The sequence below is a fragment of the Cetorhinus maximus genome, chromosome 6 (assembly GCF_964194155.1).
Source record: "Cetorhinus maximus chromosome 6, sCetMax3.hap1.1, whole genome shotgun sequence".
NCBI classification, from domain to species: Eukaryota; Metazoa; Chordata; class Chondrichthyes; order Lamniformes; family Cetorhinidae; genus Cetorhinus; species Cetorhinus maximus.
In genome coordinates this window covers 96299579-96322717 of record NC_135884.1, presented here as the reverse complement: position 1 = coordinate 96322717, position 23139 = coordinate 96299579, and the positions used below count along the sequence as shown (strand labels likewise).

The window sequence follows — 23139 nt, the reverse complement described above, 5'->3', positions numbered from 1 at the left end:
GGAAATTTATCAGGCAACAATTGTGAAAACTAGGATGTGATTTTTAAATGATGTGAGTTGAGGGCGAGGGCAGGGGTAGAAGTGAGATATATTTTAGCCTGGGGGATGGTGGAACGGGTTGAAGCTGCAGAGGCATCTGATGAGATAAGTCAGAGAGATCGATGGAGGCCTTTCGGCCCACTCATTCTGAGACAAAGTGGTCTGTGAGCTCCTGGCACTGATTGTTGGAGGTGAGGGTGGAGTCGGCAAGGTGGAGGGGTTTAGAAATATGATTTGTGGTACAGAACAGGTGTTAGGGGTTAACTTTACATTCCAGGGTGATCCTGGAGTAGTGAACAGTTTTAACAGACTCATTATTGTGTAATTTCCTGCAGCAATATCAGGCGGTGAATGGGTAAACCAATTACCCACCTGTCCATTCATCTCCCTGTGCCTTCAGCTTAAAGAAACAGAGATGAGGCCATTACCAGGTGGAATAGTTAAAGTGAGAGAGAGTCATGGATTTATTGGGACTGGGGCATCAATGGTGCAGGTGAGAGTGCAGGTGAGCAAATCAGCCCCTGAAGCATTATCATGGCGAGTGGAGGGCCAAAGGCTGGAGAGTTGCAATTTTGAAATTGCAGTTGTAAATAAATTGTTGGGTGGTATTTTTCAGAGGCAGATACAGCAGAAAGTAAAGATGGGGAACAGGGAAGGGGGATTTGGGTGGGCAGTGGGACCAACAAGATGGAGGTTGAAATCACTCCGGACCCTCGGTGAAGTGGCTGAGAGAGAAAATTAGTGAATTCTATGGACAGAGTAAAGCAATGTCATAAATAATGTGTCAGATTCAAGTTCTGCAGTTCTGCCACATCGAGTCGTTACTGGTTGGGGGAGGATTTAACAGCTAAAAAGAGGATGAGGCTGCATTATATCAGGATGTGAATGGGTAAACCAGTTACCCACCTGTCCATTCAGCTCCCTGTGCCTTCAGCTTAAAGGAACAGGGATGAGGTCCTTACCGGGTGGAATAGCTAAAGTGAGAGAGAGTCATGGATTTATTGGGACTAGGGCATCAATGGTGCAGGTGAGAGTGCAGGTGAGCAAATCAGCCCCTGAAGCATTATCATGGCGAGTGGAGGGCCAAAGGCTGGAGAGTTGGAATTTTGAAATTGCAGCTGTAAATAAATTGTTGGATAGATTTTTTCAGAGGCAGATATAGCAGAAAGTAAAGGCGGTGAACAGGGAAGGGGAACGTGGGTGGGGCGTGGGCCCAACAAGTGATCAGATATGGCCTTGGATAGATGCGGTGGAAGTAGTGAGGCCCTGTGAGATGGTGAGGTCAAAGTGGTATCTGTGAACATGAATTGGGGATTTGACATGAAGGGAGAGATTATGGGGGGATCAGAGCTCAGTGAACTGAGAGGAGAGAGAATATGATGAATCAAGATGGAGGTTGAAATCACTCCGGACCCTCGGTGAAGTGGCTGAGAGAGAAAATTAGTGAATTCTATGGACAGAGTAAAGCAATGTCATAAATAATGTGTCAGATTCAATTCTCCAGTTCTGCCACATCCAGTCGTTACTGGTTGGGGGACGATTTAACAGCTAAAAGGGGGATGAGGCTGCATTAATATCCTGATCCTCAAAGATTGGGGAGCCAGCACATGACTGCAAAAGACAAGGCTGAAGCATGTTCAACCATCTTCAACCAGAGGTGCTGAGTGGATAATATATCTCGGCCTCCTCCTGCAGTCCCCAGCATCACAGGTGCCAATTTGAAGACAATTTGATTTGGTCCACGTGGTATGAAGAAATGGTTAAATGCACTGAACACAGTAAAGTCTATGACACCCCAGCAGCAGCACTAAGACTTGTGCTCCACATCCAATCACAACCCTAGCCATGCTGTTAAACATAGGGAATAGGAACATGGGAAATCGGAGCAGGAGTAGGCTATTCAGCCCATTGAGCCTGCACTGACATTCAAACAGATATTGAATGATCATCTACCTCAACTTCATTTTCCGCACTATCTCCATCTCCCCTGATGTCATTAGGCTCCAGAAATGTATTGATTTCTGTCTTGAACATGCTCAATGACTGAGCCTCCACAGCCCACTGGGGAAGAGAATTCCAAAGATTCACCGCACACTGAGTAAAGAAATTCCTTCTCGCCTCAGTCTTAAATGGCCTGCCCCTTATTCTGAGACTGTGTCCCCTAGATGTAGATTCACCAGCCAGGGAAATATCCTAACCACATCGTCCCTGTTACACCTGGTAAGAATTTTGTAAGTTTTAATGAGGTCACCTCTCAATCTTCAAAACTCTGGAGAATACAGGCCCAGCTTCCTCAATCTCATCTCATTACTCAATCCTGCCATCCCAGGGATCAGTCTGTGAACCTCCATTGCACTCTCTCTCAGGCAAGTATGTCCTTCCTTAGATAAGGAGACCAAAACTGTGCACAATACTCTAGATGAGGTCTCACCAGGTCCCTGTACAATTGCAGCGAGACATCTTTGCTCCTGTACACAAATCCCCTTGAGATGAAAGCCAACATACCATTTGCCTTCCTAATTATTTGCTGCACCTGCACGCTAGCTTTTAGTAACTCATGCACAAGGACACCCAGGTTTCTTTGGACAACCTCTCTTTCCCAACCTCTCACCATTTAATGAATGCCCTGTTACAGTACAGCTACAATACTTTCATCGAGCTGGTAATGTAGAAAACTGTCCAAGAATGGCCAAAACACTAAAAGCAGGAAAAATCACATCCTGTCAAGTACTGTGCCAGCAGCCTGCTCTTCATTATGAACAAAGTGATGGGAGGTGACATGGACAGTGCTATCATGGCTCACTTATTCACCAATCAGCTGCTCACTGATGTTCAGGTTGGGTTTCACTGGGCAAATCCTGCAACCCCGTCCCTAATAGCACTGTGGGTTTTCCTACACCACATGGACTGCACATGTTCAAGAAGATAGCTCACTGCCACCTTCTCAAGGGCAATTAGAGATGGGCAACAAATGTTGGCATAGTCAGCGGTGCCCACCTGTCTTGGGTGAATAAGAAAGAAAATATCTTGGGGTGTTCTCCAAGATGAAGGTTAATGGAAGAAAAAAGACATCAAGGGTTATTCTTGTATTCCAGGGTGATTCTGGGATGGTGAGCAGTGTTGAGGGAGCAGGGGAGAGGCGGATGATGTGTAATCTGGAGCAGCCAGATGTGGTGGTGAGTGGTTAAACCAGTTGTCTGTCATGCCCATTGCTGAGATCAGGGTGGACCCGGGGGAATGGAGAGGACCCTATGTCCACCTTGTAGACTGAAGTGTGATTTTAGTCACTCTGGAAATAGTTACAAACACAAAGGTGCCGATTGAAATTGCTGTAATTGAGAAATCTTGTTGGGCCGTGTTGTGAAGGAAGGAGTTGGGTGCAATTCAAACTTACTGGTGCTGAAACACTTCGGTGACCCGTGTGTATTCAGACCGGACAGACCCGCCCCTTCCCCGATAAAGGAGGGGGAACATCGAAAAGGGGGTGGGGATGGAGGAGAGAGTTCAAGATCTTAAATTGTTGAACTCAATATTCAGTCCAGAAGACTGTAAAGTGCCTAGCCGGAAGATGAGGTGCTGTAATTCCAGTTTGCGTTGAGCTTCACTGGAACAATGCAGCAAGCCAAGGACGGACATGTGGGCATGAGAGCAGGGTGGAGTGTTGAAATGGCAAGCAACAGGGAGGTCTAGGTAATGCTTGCGGACAGACCAAAGGTGTTCTGCAAAGCGGTCACCCAGTCTGCGTTTGGTCCCTCCAATGTAGAGGACACCGCATTGGGAGCAACGAATGCAGTAGACTAAGTTGAGGGAAGTGCAAGTGAAATGCTGCTTCACTTGAAATGAGTGTTTGGGCCCTTGGACGGTGAGGAGAGGGGAAGTGAAGGGGCAAGTGTTGCACCTTCTTCGGTTGCATGGGAAGGTGCAGTGGGAGGGGGTTGAGGTGTAGGGGATGATGGAGGAGTGGACCAGGGTGTCCCGAAGGGAATGATCCCTGCGGAATGCCGCCTGGGGGATGAAGAGCAGATGTGTTTGGTGGTGGCATCATGCTGGAGTTGGTGGAAATGGCGGTGGATGATCCTTTGAATGCGGAGGCTGGTGGGGTGATAAGTGAGGACAAGGGGTACCCTATCATGTTTCTGGGAGGGAGAAGAAGGTGTGAGGGCGGATGCTTGGGAGATGGGCCGGACACGGTTGAGGGCCCTGTCAGACACCGTGGGAGGAAAACCTCGCTTAAGGAAGAAGGAGGACATGTCAGAGGAATTGTTTTTGAAAGTGGCATCATCAGAACAGATGCGACGGAGGTGAAGGAACTGAGAGAATGGGATGGAGTCCTTACAGGAAGCGGGGTGTGAGGAGCTGTAGTCGAGGTAGCTTTGGGAGTCGGTAGGCTTGTAATGGATATTGGTGGACAGTCTATCACCAGAAATTGAGACAGAGAGGTCAAGGAAGGGAAGGGAAGTGTCAGAGATGGACCATGTGAAAATGATGGAGGGGTGGTGATTGGAAGCAAAATTAATAAATTTTTCCAGGTCCCAACGAGAGCATGAAGCAGCACCAAAGTAATCATCGATGTACCGGAGAAAGAGTTGTGGGAGGGGGCCGGAGTAGGACGGGAACAATTTCTGGTGATAGACTGTCCACCAATATCCATTACAAGCTTACTGACTCTCACAGCTATCTTGACTACAGCTCCTTACACCCCGCTTCCTGTAAAGACTCCATCCCATTCACTCAGTTCCTTCGCCTCCGTCGCATCTGTTCTGATGATGCCACTTTCAAAAACAGTTCCTCTGACATGTCGTCCTTCTTCCTTAACCGAGGTTTTCCACCCACGGTGGTTGACAGGACTCTCAACCATGTCCGGCCCATCTCCCAAGCATCCGCCCTCACACCTTCTTCTCCCTCCCAGAAACATGATAGGGTCCCCCTTGTCCTCACTTATCACCCCACCAGTCTCCACATTCAAAGGATCATCCTCCGCCATTTCCACCAACTCCAGCACGATGCCACCACCAAACACATCTGCTCTTCATCCACCTGGCAGCATTCCGCAGGGATCGTTCCCTCCGGGACACCCTGGTCCACTCCTCCATTACCCGCTACACCTCAACCCCCTCCCACGGCACCTTCCCATGCAACCGCAGAAGGTGTAACACCTGTCCCTTTACTTCCCCTCTCCTCACCGTCCAAGGGCCCAAACACTCCTTTCAAGTGAAGCAGCATTTCACTTGCACTACCCTCAACTTAGTCTACTGCATTCGTTGCTCCCAATGCAGTTTCCTCTACATTGGAGGGACCAAACGCAGACTGGGTGACCGCTTTGCAGAACACCTTTGGTCTGTCCGCAAGCATTACCCAAACCTCCCTGTTGCTTGCCATTTCAACACTCCACCCTGCTCTCATGCCCACGTGTCCGTCCTTGGCTCGCTGCATTGTTCCAGTGAAGCTCAACGCAAACTGGAATTACAGCACCTCATCTTCCGACTAGGCACTTTACAGCCTTCCAGACTTAATATTGAGTTCAACAATTTCAGATCATGAAATCTCTCCTCCATCCCCACCGCCTTTCTGATTTTCCCCCTCCTTTTTGTTTTTTCCAATAATTTATATAGATTTTTCTTTTCCAACCTATTTTCATTATTTTTAAATGTATTTCCATCCATTGTTTTATCTCTACCCTTTAGCCTATTTTGATTCCTTCACCCCACCCCACCCCCACTAGGGCTATCTGTACCTTGCTTGTCCTGCTTTCTACCCTTAATTAGCACATTCCTTTAGATAACATCACCACCTTCAACACCTCTTTGCCCTTTTGTCTGTGACATCTTTTGGTTATCTCCCCCTATCACTGGCCCTCTATCCAGCTCTTCTTGTTCCACCCCCCCCCACCCCAAACCATCTTATATTTCACCTCTTTCGCCTTTTTCCTTAGTTCTGTTGAAGAGTCATATGGACTCGAAACGTTAACTGTGTTCCTCTCCGCAGATGCTGCCAGACCTGCTGAGTTTTTCCAGGTATTTTTGTTTTTGTTTTGGATTTCCAGCATCCGCAGTTTTTTGCTTGTAACAAGATCGAGAAGCGCTGATTGGGTGACGGTTCGAATCTGAAGAAGTTCCTGAAATGTCTGACTCGAAGCCCTGTGTGTGCCTGGATGGTGAGTGGTGACTGGTGTCAGTCCTTTCAGCACAGTGTCCCGGCTCAGTCTCACTGAGGGGCTGCAGCATTGTAGGGGAGGCTGTTTCTGAAAGTCACTGGAGAAGAGAATGTGACAAAGAGCCGGGCCTCCTCCACACGGGGGGGCATTTCTCAGGGTTTTCCCACAACTCAGTGTCTGTGTTTTTCCTGTTTTCAGGATCCTGCTCCTGTGAAAACACCTGCAGGTGCTCCGACTGCCGATGTCCCAGCAGCAAAGCTGGACGCTGCCGGAAAAGTGAGTAACTGTGGGAGAGTTTAAAACTCCTCACATTGTGTTTATGTGACAGATAGTTCTGGGCAGAACTCAGAGAGGAACACGATAGAAAAGTACAAGATCAATTATTTCACCTGATTTATTTCCCATCAGATTTATTCAATGAGCGATTAAAAGAATCTGGAGACAAGAACCCTGCTGGTTAAAGAAGTGTCTTAGTTTTACATCAGGAAGTGTTGATATTATAGACTTCTCACTAGAAATAGTGTTGTAGCGATAGTGACAGTTACACCTTCACCCAAACTCTCTCACACACAGTATTGTGATGCTGAGCCTCTTCAGTTGGGTAACTTGGAGATATGACACAGATTAGTTTGTGAGGGAGGAGCTGAGTGCTGTAATGGGAGGCCTTGGGGGTGTTTCAGTGAATTCATTCATTGTTCCTAATTTCTGTCTTTGTCCTCTCCTCTCAGGTTGCTGCTCTTGCTGTCCTGCAGGATGTACGAACTGCGCCAATGGCTGTGTGTGTAAAGGGAATCCCTCTGACAAATGTAACTGCTGTTCCTGAACAACAGGCCCTTCAGGGACAATAGGTGAAACATTGTCCATATGTACTGTATTCTGCAAGCTGCATGTCCTCAGTGTCTATATCCTGATAAGTTGTGTGTTTACATAAAGTAATGAAAAGTGTGTTAATATTGTTGAAATTCTGATTTTTGTATCAAAAGTTAAATAAATTTTCAGTATTTGAAGTCCAGTAATATGTGCTATTGTGTTGCTAATAACAGCACAAGATGTCAGAAATGAGTTGAGTCTAACTTTACCATTTAGACACATGGCATAACATAAGTCACATTTCCATCTGTCACAGTCTGGTCAATGAGGTTAAACAACGTGATGATGGACTAATGTCGAAAATGGTGGAGTGAATGAATCAATGGCAGTTCTGCTGACTCTCTCATCCACGAGTGTGGCAGCATGCTACTGTCAAATATACCAGAAATTGGTTGTAAGCCAGTCACATCTGTCTGTTAACTGTGCATCCTAAGGTTAATTTTCAAATATTCGTTGGAAGTATTGGCAGAAATGCAGACTCCTTCAAAGATTTGTGAACTTGCTTCCCCAGATATTGTTGTTTCTGCACTCCCAATAAAGTTGTATCATTCAATTAACATTGTTTCTCCACATTCTTTGTTTAAAATCTATCAACTCACATTTCCTTGCCTTAAATTTCATCTGTCAGATGTCTGCACATTTTACCACTCTGCTTCCTTGAGCTTCCTCATTGTTGACTACTACATCCCCTCTATACCGGTTAAGGTTCCTAACTTGTGGAAGGCCAAACCTTTAATTCTTGTTATCCAATGCTCTCCTATCCAATCTTAACTTCTCTGTTACTGCTGCATTGAGAACATCATTCTCTGCAGAGAAGAAAGTGGCAAAAATACACCTTGTACCTTAACAATGTCCTCTGCCGTCATACGAAGGTTGGCTTTTCAGTTCCTAATCAGCCCCACATTCTGCTTTGACTACCCTTTACCATTGATGTGTTTAATAGGGAAAATCCACATTCTGAGTGAAGGTGCAGTAAATTTCGATTTATTTTAAGGTGCTAGCCATGAACAGCAACTTGAGTGCCAAAGCATACACAGACAATCACAGCCTTACATGAAAGCTAAAAACTTGTACAAAGGGCTCAGCTGTAAATTTGCAATTAGGAAATGGGAGACACACACGGACAGGGACACGGGGTGACTCGATCAAGAAATGGGGAAGGCCATTTCACAGCATCTGATAGCCTTGAACCACATCCAGTCAGCCCCTGTAAACCTTTTGTACAGAACAAACTTGCATTCTTTGCTATCTTCAAAAGGACAATACGCAGTCTCTGCACTGCAATTACTGTACAAGAACACAATTATCAGCCCACCGGGAGGTCCTTGTGCTCTGGCCTTTGTCTAACTAATACAATTAAGTTTTAATTGATAGTAAAAAATATATAAACTCTGCTCATTTGAACCTCGGTGGAGAAGCACCTGGATTGCCCAGCGTTTGCTCCCTGCATGCATCATAAAGGAACCACTTGAATATTGCATCTGGACTCCGAGTGTTGAAATGTTGTACCAGAATATTCATCTGACCTTTCAATTGGCACTGCGAGCAGGGTACAAAGGACGCCGGATAATGACGGGGAACCGGAAAGAGTCAGAGTGTGAGTACATTTTTATTCATTCTAAATCCGACTCAATCCCGACCCAGGAAATGTCAGGTGCCCCGCTAAACTAAGCTGCAGGCAATAGTTCAAGGGGTGGTAAGAGTGGGGTAGAAATGCTTGTGTTATAGATTGTTATAATTACATCCAATATTAGTCGCAAGTAATGAGTTCGGTCAGAAAGGACCCAGGTAAGGACCGTATTGCTGATGACAACTATACCCTGACCGTCTTGCCCAGTTATGGCCAGTAGTGACAAACCTGAGTGGGGACCAGAGGGATCCCTAACATGGCATTTAGCTGACAAAATAAGAAATTGATAGGCAAAATGATAAAGAATAATTGGAACCCATTTGACTCACCCACTGATCAGAGAAAATGGTGGGATAATCTGAAAAAAGATGATAAAGCATGGATCCTAATGTTAAGACAACATGTAGAGTTAAGTAAGAAAGTAAATAGAATGTTGGTCAACAAATCCCAAAATGAAGAGCAAGTACAGGCAAAAAATCTCATGTCAGTTTCGCCAGCTTTAACACAGCCACCAGTAGCTCTACAATACACAGGTAATGGAGATTGGAACGGGCTGGCGGAACAGACAGCAGGATATGAGGAACAATGGGAAGTGGGTTGGGGATCACCACCCCCATAGCCCGTGGCTCCAATTAAGATAGAGTATGTGCCCCCAGTGCCCGACAACCAGGCAGACCAGACACAGCAGCAAGCTGATTTCCGAGCCTTCAGAGCAGAAATAACACAAGTCTTAGGGCAAGCCCCAGTTAATTGGAATATAGTGACTGGAGTAAAACAAGAAAAGGGTGAGGGTGCCCATGAAAATGGCAATTGGAAGTTTGAGGCATATTGTAACTACGGGGGTGTAGGTACCGTGCCGAACCAAGATGATGTACAGTTTATGCAATTGTACAAGAATGTCCTTAGCCTGGCCCACCAGCCAATCCTAGACACCGGGCTAGTCGACAAGAACATATGCGATGAGCTAGAAAGATGGGCCACCGGGATAGGTAACCACATAGGGAAAACTAAGATAAAGGTGTTGGCAGCGGAATAGGGGGACAAGGAGTAAGAGCATACAAGAGCAAAACCCAGGTGTTAGAAATAAAAGGGTTGTTAATCCCAGCCCAATTCTGGGTCTGTAAGAACCCCGAAGGTACAATACTGGGGGTAGATATATTAAACAAATTAGATGTACTAGTAGACCATAGGAATAAGCAAATAATTTGGACAATAACTGGGGGAAGATACAGAAAACAAAGGGGAGACAGGCTCTAGCCAAAAATATAACCATCCTGGGAAGCGCCTCAGTGATAACAAGGGGTTGGTCCTGGGACGGGATATATGGACTCCTGTGCCAAGCACTACCTGAGGTATGGGCGAGTACCAAACTGGACTGTGGGCTAATTGATACCCCACCAGTTGTGATCCCAGGGCTGCTCCACCAGGCCCACAAACAATACCCCATAAAACCAGAGGCCATGAATGCTGTGGAGGGAATTGTGCAAGAACTCGCAGCTCACGGAATCCTGAGGCCAACCACCTCAACTACCAACTCCCCAGTATGGCCGGTCAAAAAGCCCGATGGGTCCTATCGATCAACGATAGATTATACAGCGCTGAACAAAGTAATACCACAGAAGCACTTAATAGTGTCAAGTCCCACGATCATCTTTAACGGATTGAAACCTGAACATCAGATATTTACAGTTTTCGATATAGCCAATGGATTTTGGTCAATACCACTGGACCAGGAATCCCAAGATAAATTCACTTTCACAGTGGGAGGGAGACAGTATACCTGGGCGAGACTCCCACAGGGATTCCAGACCAGCCCGAACATCTTACATCAGGTCACGAGTGAGAAGCTGAGTCAGTGTGATGTAGAGCCATACAACAGTACAATCTTACAATATGTAGATGATATCCTAATTGCATCGGAATCAGAAAGGGGCCACATTGGAGCTCTCTTGGTAGTCTTAAGGGCACTGAAAAATACTGGATTTAGGATAAACCCCAAAAAAGGTGCAAGTAGGGCAAATACTGGTTAAGTACTGAGGACACAAGATCAGTCAGGAAAACAAGATTCTACCACAGGACAGGAAAATAGCCATTGCAGACATGCCTCGCCCACCACAGTAAGTGGGGTCTGAAAGGTCATGGGGCTGTTCAACCAATGCCACAACATCCTACCCCAGTTTGCAGCAACGGCCGCGCCGATACAGAGGTTAGTAAAGGGAGGAAAGCCCAGGACAGAAAAGATCGAATGGGGAACAGAGCAAGAGACAGTGTATACAGAGTTGGAGGCTGGTCTCATGTCAGCACTGGCCCTCAAGCTACCTGACATGTCCCAAATGTTCCACGTTTACAGCAGTATAGATGGGGATTTTTACAATGCAGTAGTGAGACAACAACGAGGAGAAAGTATGAGACCCGTAGCATATTATTCCACACAGCAGTCCCCTGTAGTAAAGGAACTGGCCAGGTGCATGGCAGCGGTAGACTGTGCTGCGTGGGCAGTCCGGGTGTCTGAACCTGTCACCGTGTCTGGATAAATAATACTGCACACCCAGCATACTTGAGTGGAGTTGTGAAACACTGGGAAACTGGAAGCAGTGTCAGACTCCAGATGGGCGGCATGGGAAGCTGTGTTACTACCAAAAGATAAAGCAGTACAGATCATAAGGGATACTAAAGTTAATCCAGCAAAAGGGATGATATCCGAAGGGGAACTGCACCAGTGTCAGATGAGATTAGACCAAGAGGTGGAGGGGGGCATCTCAGATGAACCACTTGAAAACCTAGATTTGACCCTCTATGTGAATGGATCTAGGAGCTACATAAACAGGCAATTTTGGACTGGGATGGGCAGTCGTAGGCCAGAACGAAGAGGCTGTCCTAAAAGAGGGATTAGAAGGGGACCTGTCAGCTTAGGTAACTGAACTGATTATCCTTACGGAGGCCCTCAATGCGTCTCAAGGCAAGAGGGTGAACGTGTATACTGACAGCCGATATGCATTCAGGGTAGTCCATGACTACATGGCAGCATGGAATAGTAGGGGATTCATCACCACAGGAGGGGGGCACATAAGGCACGAGAATGTAGTACGAGAGTTAGTGGAAGAAGCTCGGGCACTGCAGAGGTGGCAGTTATTAAATACAGGTGCATAGGAAGGTGGAAAACCAGCAACAAGGGGGTAATATGCTTGCAGACGCAGCGGCCAAAGCCGAGAAAGAGGAATCGCGCATAGTCTGGGTGGCTGCATATAGCCCAGAGGAGATGAATGTGCAGAAATTACAGGCAGATACAGATCCCATGGAGAAGGACAAATGGAGAAGGGCAGAGGCTACCACGGGAAAAGATGGAATTTGGAAGAAAGGGTTGTTAGCAATGGCCCTGAATTGTATACAATGCACCCTGTTGAAACTGTATCATGAACCAGACCACAGCGGACGGGGCAGTATGCTCAGTAGACTGCTTCATAACTGGTAGTAGACTGGCATTGGCAGGGATGTAGCCAAATATTGTCAGAGATGCATCATCTGGGGCCAGCATAACCCTGGCAAACCGATCAAAGTAAGGCTAACCGATCAAAGTAAGGCTATAACACCAGCTGCGCTCCAAGGGCTCATGGGAAAACCTACAGATAGATTTTACGGGACCCCTTCCCGATAGCAGGGGAAAGAAATACTGCCTGGTCAGAATTGACCAGTTCACTAGATGGGTGGAGGCTTTCCCCACCAGGGACTGCAGCGCCAGTACGGTCACAAAGATCCTCACTTTTGAAGTAGTACCAAGGTGGGGAACCCCTTTACAGATGGATTCGGATCAAGGAACGCATTTTACGGGCAGTGTTAAGAAAAGGACGTGTGAGCTGCTCGGGGTAAAACAGAAATTTCACATACCTTACCATCCACAAAGCTCAGGAATGGTAGAACGTATGAACCGCACATTAAAAAACGCTATTGGAAAGGCAGTCACAGCAACTGGTAGGGGATGGGTGGATGTGCTACCCTGCATATTGATGCGACTGAGGGCTACCCCTAACAGAACAACCGGGTTAACCCTCTATGAGTTGATAACCAGGAGGGCTATGCGTTTGCCAGGGGGCATAGCCACCGGAAGCATGGATATGGGATCCATCAGAAATAAAATTAAAATCTATATTAAGCAATTGGATGGACAACTAAAGGAATTACAACAGGAAGTGAAGCACCAACAAGCTATCAGGGATTTAGCAGAGGGGACAAAAGTGGGACCCCGTCACCACTGGCCGAGGTCGGAGACATGGTGTTTGTTCAAATCACCCCAAGCCAACCAAGTTTTGCCCCAAAATGGAATGGACCATATGAAATTATTTTGACCAGCAATTCATTCTATCACAGGACACCACAACACCACAGAGACTTTCTTGCCCAGATATGACCCCTGGGCCACAGAGTGGACTGGTACTGTAGTTGGACAGTGAACTATTGTATGATTAATGTTAAACATGAAATTGTACCGGTAATTGTGAACCTGGCAGGTATACAATTGCCTGAGTATTGCAGTAACCAAGCACCCCTATGAAAACTATACAAATTACTGAGTAAGGCTGTGATTAGTCAGGCGGCCGATGCCACGGGTGCCACTAGATTCAGGGGACATGCTGCTTTCCACTGCCAGAAGAGAGGGTTAGTTAACAATGTACTGACAGGGGTGAACACAGGGAATTCCCTGGTAAACTCTCTCGGCATTCAAGGAATCAACTCCGAGGTCACGAATCTTAAAGGGATCATGAGGCAGCTGCTCATAAGAGCAGCGAGGGGCGGAGAAATGGCAGCGGCCCTTGGGGAGCAAGAGTGTGGCATCTCTATTGGAAAGTGTACACATTATAGACACCCATGCTAAAACCAGCAACCAATTAATAGAAAGGGAGGAACGACAAGAGGACAGCACCCAAAAAAACCAGCAGTGCCATGCTTATGGCCAGGGGATGATCGGGCAATTAAAACACAATCTGGCCCAGATCCAAAGGGGGGAGGTACCAGGCTGGATCAACAGTACCCGGTCGCAGGGGATTGCCAAAAACCCAGGTGTCATTGACGCCTGTCCATTGAAAGGAATGACCAGGGTGTAACCGGTGATTCAGAAGTGCACCACAAACCAAATGAACATGATAGGCATGGTATTGGCAATCTCCTCAGTCACAGCAGACACAGGACCGCACCCTCATTACCAAGTGGAGAACATTGGGTTGATCCGAGACAATGAGTCCCTCCGGTACTACCTCATAGACACACATGCCATACACAAGAATGAGGGCATACATTGGGTATCACTGAGCGGGTGCCGGAGGAAAGGTAGCCTCACAATTTGCCCCCATCCAGTCGGGATGACTGGGGGGTGCTGGACGAATGCGGGTACAACCGAATGGAGGGTTGTATGTTAGAAATTACCCACAGAGAAAACTATCACACCCACTCAGGATACAAGGGAAAGGGGGAATACTGTGTGACAACTACTGAGCAGTCATACATGTACGGAAGCGATGCAACATCAACACCCCCAACTTCTGCTTTAAACCCCAGCTCCCAATAGTTACTATTGGACACACATGAATGGTGTACATCTAACAAAGGGGTCAGGTCTCAGTCAACACCTCCGACACACTCCACGATACACTGGAACATTATAAGGAACCTAAGCAGGCCCCAATTCCCCACCTTCCTGAAAATCTGACAAAGATTAAAGGTGACTTACAAAAGGTGATGAAACAGTATTACATGTTACAGGCAGTGTTTAAAAGGCTAATCAATGACACGGAAGGGCAATTTAGGGATCCGACATGGTGGGAGCAAGTGTGGGACTGGGGGCTGAATGTGGATATGCACCCAGGGATAAGAATAATCTCTCACATACTCGTTGCTGTATAGCTAGTGTTAGCATTGGGGTGGGGAATTGCACCATGTCACACCTGTAAGAAGAAAGTCCTTAGACATAGGACAAAAATAATGTTAAAGGAGCAACAACGGCTGCTGGGACAGGACACAATATTAATGTAGTAGGTCCCCAGCCTCCCGTCTTAGTGGTCGTGCACCACTGGAAAGACAGGAGTCTCAGACATTAGGAAGCTTAAAAACTTGGGGAGAGGTCCGGGTGATGCCATGGCCTGTAGGGCTTGCTCGGATCAGCACCACCGGAGCCGTGGCAGAACCATTGGACGCAGATTAATTTGCTAGCTTAACCTAACGGTTACACACCCAAAAGGGGGGGACTGAGGATGCAGAAAATTCGGATTTATTTTACAGTGCCAGCCAGGGCCAGCAGCTAGGTTGCCAAAGCATACACAAACAATCACAGCCTTACATGAAAGCTAAAAACTTGTACAAGGGGTCAGCTGTAAATTTGCAATTAGGAAATGGGGGACACACACGGGCTGGGACATGGGACAATCAAGAAATGAGGAAGGCCATTTAACACCGTCTGATAACCTCAAACCACATCCAGTCAGCCCCCGTTTACCTTTTGTATAGAACAAACGTACATTCTTTGCTATCTTCAAAAGTACAATGCCCAGACTGTGCACTGCAATTACTTTACAAGAACACAATTATCAGCCCACCAGGGGGTCATTGTCATGTGCCCTTTTTCTAACTAATGCCATTAAGTTGTAACTGATAGTAAAAAATATATAAACTCTGCTCAGTTGAACCTCAGTGGAGAAGCACCTGGATTGCCCAGAGTTTGCTCCCCGCATGCGTAATAAAGGAACCACTTGAATATTGCATCTGGACTCTTGAGTGTTGAAATTTTGTACCAGAGTATTCCTCGGACCTTTCAGACCAAGACATCTTTACTCCTGTACACAAATCCACTTGAAATGAAGGCCAACATACCATTTGCCTTCCTAACTATTTGCTGCACTTGCATGCTAGCTTTTAGAAACTCATGAAGAAGGACACTCAGGTTTCTTTGGACACCAAATTTCCCAACCTCTCACCATTTAAGGAATGCTCTGTTATAGTACAGCTACAATACTGGCATCGAGCTGTAGAAAACTTTCCAAGAATGGCCAATACGCTAAAAGCAGGAAAAATCCCATCCTACCAAGCACTGTGCCAGCAGCCTGCTCTTCATTATGAACAAAGTGATGGGAGGTGACATGGACAGTGCTATCATGGGTCACATATTCACCAATCAGCTTCTCACTGATGTTCAGGTTGGGTTTCAATGGGCAAATCCTGGAACTCCCTCCCTAACAGCACTGTGGGTGTTCCTACACCACATGGACTGCACATGATCAAGAATGCAGCTCAGTACCACCTTCTCAAGGGCAATTAGAGATGGGTAACAAATGTTGGCATTGTCAGCAGTGCCAACATCTCTTGGACGAATAAGAAAGAAAATATCTTGGTGTGTTCTCCAAGATGAAGGTTAGTGGGAGAAAAAAGACACCAAGGGTTATTCTTGTATTCCAGGGTAATTCTGGGATGGTGAGCAGTGTTGAGGGAGCAGGGGAGAAGCGGATAATGTGTAATCTGGAGCAGCCAGATGTGGCGGTGAGTGCTGAGATCAGGATGGACCCGGGGGAATGGAGAGGACCCTATGTCCACCTTGTAGACTGAAGTGTGATTTTAGTCACTCTGGAAATATTTTCAAACACAAAGGAGCCGATTGAAATTGCTGTCATTGAGAAATCTTTTTGGGCCGTGTTGTGAGTGAAGGAGCCGGGTGCAATTCAAACTTTCAGCCGCTGAATCACTTCGGTGCCCCGTGTGCATTCAGCCCGGACAGACCCGCCCCTTCCCCGCTTCTGCAGCCGGTTCCCCACCGATCACAAGCCCATAAAACTCGGCTCCGATTCAGCAAACGGCACAAGATCGAGAAGCGCTGATTGGGTGACGGCTCGAAACTGAAGAAGAAGTTCCTGAAATGTCTGACTCGAAGCCCTGTGTGTGCCTAGATGGTGAGTGGTGACTGGTGTCAGTCCTTTCAGCACAGTGTCCCGGCTCAGTCTCACTGAGGGGCTGCAGCATTGTAGGGGAGGCTGTTTCTGAAAGTCACTGGAGAAGAGAATGTGACAAAGAGCCAGGCCTCCTCCACACGGGGGGGCATTTCTCATGGTTTTCCCACAACTCAGTGTCTGTGTTTTTCCTGTTTTCAGGATCCTGCTCCTGTGAAAACACCTGCAGGTGCTCCGACTGCCGATGTCCCAGCAGCAAAGCTGGACGCTGCCGGAAAAGTGAGTAACTGTGGGAGAGTTTAAAACTCCTCACATTGTGTTTATGTGACAGATAGTTCTGGGCAGAACTCAGAGAGGAACACGATAGAAAAGTACATGATCCATGATTTCACCTGATTTATTTCCCATCAGATTAATTCAATGTCCAATCGAAAGAATCTGGAGACAAGAACCCTGCTGGTTAAAGAAGTGTCTTAGTTTTACATCAGGAAGTGTTGATATTATAGACTTCTCACTAGAAATAGTGTTGTAGAGACAGTGACAGTTACATCTTCACCCAAACTCTCTCACACACAGTGTTGTGATGCTGAGCCTCTTCAGATGGGTAACTTGGAGATATGACAGAGATTAGTTTGTGAGGGAGGAGCTGAGTGCTGTAATGTTAGGGTCTGGTGGTGTTTCAGTGAATTCGTTCATTGTTCCTGATTTCTGTCTTTGTCCTCTCCTCTCAGGTTGCTGCTCTTGCTGTCCTGCAGGATGCACGAACTGCGCCAATGGCTGTGTGTGTAAAGGGAATCCCTCTGACAAATGTAGCTGCTGTTCCTGAACAACAGGCCCTTCAGGGACAATAGATGAAATATTGTCCATATGTACTGTATTCCACAAGCTGCATGTCCTCAGTGTCTATATCCTGATGAGTTGTGGGTTTACATAAAGTAATGAAAAGTGTGTGAATATTGTTGAAATTCTAATTGTTGTATCAAGAGTTAAATAAATTTTCAGTATTTGAAGTCCAGTCATAAGTGCTATTCTGTTACTTAAAGATCTGATATTACTAATAACAGCACAAGTTATGATTTGAGTTTAACTTTATCATTAAGACACATGGCATAACATAAGTCACATTACCATCTGTCACAGTCTGGTCAATGAGGTTAAACAATGTGATGATGGACGACTGTCAGAAATGGTGGAGTGAATGAATGAATGGCAGTTCTGCTGACCCTCTCATCCACGAGTGTGGCAGCATGCTACTGTCAAATATACCAGAAATTGGTTGTAAGCCAGTCACATCTGCCTGTTAACTGAGTATCCTAAGGGTAATTTTAAAACATTCTTTGGAAGTATTGGCAGAAATACAGACTCCTTCAGAGATTTGTGAACTTGCTTCTTCGGCTCTTGCTGTTTCTGCACTCTCTCTAAAGTTGTATCATTTATATCAGATTTTATCTTCACATACTTTGTTTAAAATCTATCAAATCACATTTCCGTGCCTTAAATTTCATCTGTCAGATGTCTGCTCATTTTACCACTCTGTTTCCTTGAGCCTGTAATTATCCTCCTCATTGTTGACTACTACATCCCCTATAGACCGATTAAGGTTTCTAACTTGAGGAATGCCAAACCTTTAATTCTTGCTATTCAATTTTCTCCTATCCAATCTTAACTTCTCTGTTACTGCTACATTGAGAACATCATTCTCTACAGAGAAGAAAGTGGCAAAAATCCACCTTGTAACTTAACCATGTCCTCTGCCTCCAGACAAAAGTTGGCTTTTCAATTCCTAAACAGCCCCACACATTCTGCATTGACTACTCCTTCACCACTGATGTGTTTAATGGGGCAAATCCACATTCTGAGGAACAGCTATCATAATGCACCCAAGGGCTGAAAGATATGGAAAAATCTCCCAAATGTGTGCACCAGAATATTTCGGACATGAAACGTAAATGTATATTTTATCTGGGAGGGAGAAAGTTACCTGGACACTTTGTACCAGGAAGCAGTCACACCCTTAGAATAGGGTCTTCTGATTTGGTCAGTGGCAGGGAGAGGAGGGTGTGACTTCGAATGAGGCAGCTATGGGGACACAGAAGGTAGCTGTGGAGGAGATTCATCTTTGCAATTGTCCAACAGGTTTGATGTTCTTGCAGCCTGTATGGATGAACGTGGTGGCTGCAGTGTTGATGAGCAAACTGACCATGGTACAGGAAGACATTAACGCAGGGGGAGTTAATGGGAATGTAGTGGTAATTGGGGACAGTATAGTCTCGGGGGGTTGACACAGTTCTCTGCAGCCAAGAGTCGAAGTTCGTGCAGCTGTGTTGCCTGCCTGGTGTCAGGGTTTGGGCCGCTGCTCTGGGCTGGGGAGGAACCTGCAGTTAGAGGGGTAGGTTGCAGTGGTCATGGTCCATGTAGGTAGCAGTGTCATAGGGAGAATTAGGAAAGAGATTCTGCTGAGGGAGTATTGAGCAGCTAGGAGCTAAATTAAAAAGCAGAACCTTAAAGGTAATAACCTCTGTATTACTACCTAAGCCACGACCAAATTGGCATAGGGCAAATCAGATTAGGGAGTGAAAAGCGTGGCTAAAAGTTTGGTGTGGGTGAAATGGATTTTGATTCATGGGGCAGTACTGCGGAAAGTGGGAGCTGTAACATTGGGATGGCCGTCACCTGAACCATGCTGGGGACAAGTGTTCTGGTGAGTGGTATAACTAGGGAAGTAGAGAGGGATTTAAATGAAATAGTTTGGGCAAGGGATCAAATTTGGGAAGATGTGATAAATAAAATGGAGAATAAAAGGCAAAAGAGCAAGGTAATAATAAGGGAAATGATGCTCAGCACTTGGCAGGAAGAGACAGAATGTGAAAGCCTAAGCGTGCACCAGCAGAGAAGGCTAGAGGTTTCAAAATAAAGAACTAAAGGTTCTGTATCTGAATGCACAAAATATTTGTAATGAAACAGATGAAGAAATATTGATAAATATTTATGATCTGATAGCCATTACAGAGTCATAGCTCCTGGATGTCGAGGGACCTGAATATTCACATTGACATTTCACAGAATCGCAGAATGATTACAGTTTAGAAGGAGGCCATTCAGCCCGTCGTAACTGCACTGGCTCTCTGAGCATTTTAACTCAGTGCGTATCTCCTGCCTTTTCCCTGTAACCCTGCACATTGTTTCTATTTAAATAATCATCTAATGCCCTCCTGAATGCCTCAATTGAACCTGCCTCCACCACACTTCCAGGCAGCGCATTCCATTTCTAACTACTCACTGTGTGAAAAAGGTTTTTCTCACCTTGCATTTGCTTCTTTTGCAAAACACTTTAAAGCTGTGCCCTCTGGTTCTCGATCCTTTTACGAGCGAGGACAGTTTCTCCCTACTCTGTCCGCACCGCTCATTATTTTGAAAACTTCTGCCAAGTGTCCTCCCAGCCTTCTTCTCTCCAAGGAAAAACAGTCCCAACTTCTCCAATCTTTCCTCATAACTGAAGTGTCTGATCCCTGGAACCATTCTTGTAAACCTCTTCTGCACTCTCACCAATGCGTTCATATCCTTCCTATAGTGTGGTGCCCAGAACTGTAACAAGACTCCAGCTGAGGTCTAACCAGTGTCTTATATCAGTTCATCACAACTTCCCTGCTCTTGTACTCTATGCCCCTATTAATGAAGCCTAGAATATTGTATGCTTTCGAAACAGCTCTCTCTCCCGGTCCTGCCACCTTTAATGATTTTAATGACCAAGAGCTAGATGATTTATATATATCACGAAGAGCAAGGGTCCCAATGCCAACCCCTAGGGTAACTCCACTACAAACCTTCTTCCAGCCCGAAAAATACCTATTAACCATTACTCTCTGTTTCCTATCCCTCAGCCAATTTTGTATCCACGTTGCTACTGTCCCTCTTAACCCATGACCTACAACTTTCCTCACAAGCCTGTTGTGTGGCACCATATCGAATGCCTTTTGGAAGTCCATATGCACCACATCAACGGCCTTGCCCTCATCAACCATCTCTGTTACCTCTTCAAAAAACTCCAACAAATTAGTTAGACAGGACTTTCCTTTAATGAATCCATGCTGACTCTTCTGAATCTGTCCAAATATTTCCATGTGACTATTAATTCTATCCCAAATAATTGTTTCTAGAAGTTTCCCCACCACTGAAGTTAAACTGACTGGTCTGTAGTTGCAGGGCAAATCTTTACAACCTTTTTTGAACAAGGGCGTAATGCATGCCATTCTCCAGTCCTCCGGTACCTGCCCCGAATCCAGGGAACATTGAAAGATTACTGCCAGTGTCTCTGAAATTTCCACTCTCACTTCCTTCAATATTCTTGGATGCATCTCATCCGGCCTCAGTGCCTTATCAACGTTAACTACTGACAGCTTATCCGATATTTCCTCCTTATCAATTTTAAACCCTTCTAATGACTAAGTTTCGTCCTCTGTCACCATGGCCTGTGCAGCATCTACCTCATAGGTAAAGATTGATGCAAAGTATTCATTTAACACCTCAGCCATGCTACTTGCCTTTATGTGTAAATCCTCTTTTTGGCACCTAATCGGCCCTACTCCTTTTACCACCCTTTTACTCTTGATGTGCATATAGGATACTTTGGGATTTCCTTTTATGTTATCTGCCAGTCCTTTTTCATAACCTCTCTTTGCTTCTTCTATTTGCTTTTTCACATCCCGTCTGTATTCAGCTTAGTTCTCAATTGTATTTGCTACCTGACACCCATTGTAAGCACATATTTTCTTCTTTAACTTAATTTCTATCTCCATTGTCATCCAGGGAGCTCTGGATTTGTTTGTCCTATCCTTCCCTTTTGAGGGAACATACGTTGACTGTACCAAAACCATCTCCTCTTTGAAGGTAGCCCATTGCTCAGCTACTGTTTTTCCCACCAACATTTGGTTCCAGTCTATCCGGCCCAGCTCCGTTCTTGCCCCATTGAAGTCTGCTCTGTGCCAGTTGATTATTCTTACAATGGATTGGCCAATATCCTTTTCCACCTAAACTTAAACCTGATGATGCATTGTCTCTGCATCCTAACTGTTCCCCTACCATTACTTGATCTACTTGGCCCACCTCATTACCAAGAACCAGGTCTAGCAGTGCCTCCGACTTGTTGGACTGGGCACATACTGCTGTAGGAAATTCTCCTGAACACAATCTAGGAATGCTCGTCCCTCACTGCTCCTTACACTACCGCTGCCCCAGACTATATACGGATAATTAAAGACCCCTATTATAACTACTCCACGATGTTTACACCTCTCTGTAATTTCCTTGCAGATTTGTTCCTCTATATCCTACCCGCTAGCTGGTGGTCTATGCATTACACCGAGAAGTGTAATTGCGCCCTTCTTATTCCTTACCTCTAGCCAAATCAATTCTCTCCTCAATCCTCTGATGCATCCTCTTTCTCCAGCACTACGATACTTTCCTAAACCAAAAACACCACCCTCCTCCGTCTTTCCCTTTCCTATCTTTTTTGAATGCTTTGTAACCAGAAATATTTAGCACCCAGATCTTCCTTAAGACAGGTCTCTGTTATCGCCACAACATCATAATCCCACAAGGCAATCTGTGCCTGTAGCTCCCCAATTAACTATACTCCGTGCATTCACATATATGCAGTGTTACCCTGATTTAGGCTTCTTTACTTGCTCCCTTACCTTGACTCCACCTTTTAAATTACTATTCTCTGTTTTAGTGCTATCTGCCTCTCCCAACATTCCATGCGCCCTGGTGTTATTTTCTAATATTCTCTCCTGGTTCCCACGCCACTGCTGAGTTAGTTTAAAACCTCCCCAACAGCACTAGCAAAACGACCTGCAAGGAATTCAGTCCCAGCTCTGTTCAGCTGCAGCCCGTCCAGCTTGTATAGCTTCCATCTCCACCACAGCCAGTCCCAGTGTCCCAGGAATCTAAAGCCCTCCCTCCTGCACCATCTTTGCAGCCATGCATTCATCTGTCTTATCTTTCTATTTCTGTACTCACTTGCACGTGGCACTGGGAGTAATCTGTAGATTACTACTTTAGAGGTCCTGCTTGCTAATTTTCTGCCTAGCTCCCTAAATTCCGATTGCAGGATCACATCCCCCTTCCTACCTATGTTGTTAGTATCAATGTAGACCACGACCTCTGACTGTTTGATCTCCCCAACAAGAATGTCCTGCAGCCGTTTTGTGACAGCCTTGACCCTAGCACCAGGGAGACAACAAACCATCCTGGAGTCACTTGACGGCCGCAGAAACACCTCTCTGCTCCCCTAACTAAAGAATCCCCTATCGGTACTGCCCTTCCGCTCTGCTTCCTTCCCTCCTGTACAGCTGGGCCACTCGTGGTGCCATGGATTGGCTCTTGCTGCACTTCTCCAGTGATCCATCACCCCGTCCCCCCCTACATATCCAGAATGGAAAACCGGTTAGTGAGCGGGACCTCTGGGGACTCCTACACTACCTGCCTGTTTCTCTTAGGCTGCCTGGTGGTCACCATTCCCT

The 23139-nt window shown here is 46.0% G+C and overlaps 3 long non-coding RNA genes across 3 annotated transcripts in view; 2 read left to right on the top strand and 1 right to left on the bottom strand.

Moving 5' to 3' along the window:
• LOC144681951 (uncharacterized) overlaps positions 1-23139 on the bottom strand; it is a 69456-nt gene that overhangs the window by 14574 nt on the left and 31743 nt on the right. The gene's annotated exons all lie outside the window — the stretch shown is intronic.
• Positions 6104-7613, top strand: LOC144681952 (uncharacterized). The gene is made up of 3 exons (XR_013576893.1): positions 6104-6193; positions 6392-6469; positions 6922-7613. It is a non-coding gene; the product is annotated as an uncharacterized LOC144681952 (long non-coding RNA).
• Positions 16233-17633, top strand: LOC144681950 (uncharacterized). The gene is made up of 3 exons (XR_013576891.1): positions 16233-16621; positions 16820-16897; positions 17350-17633. It is a non-coding gene; the product is annotated as an uncharacterized LOC144681950 (long non-coding RNA).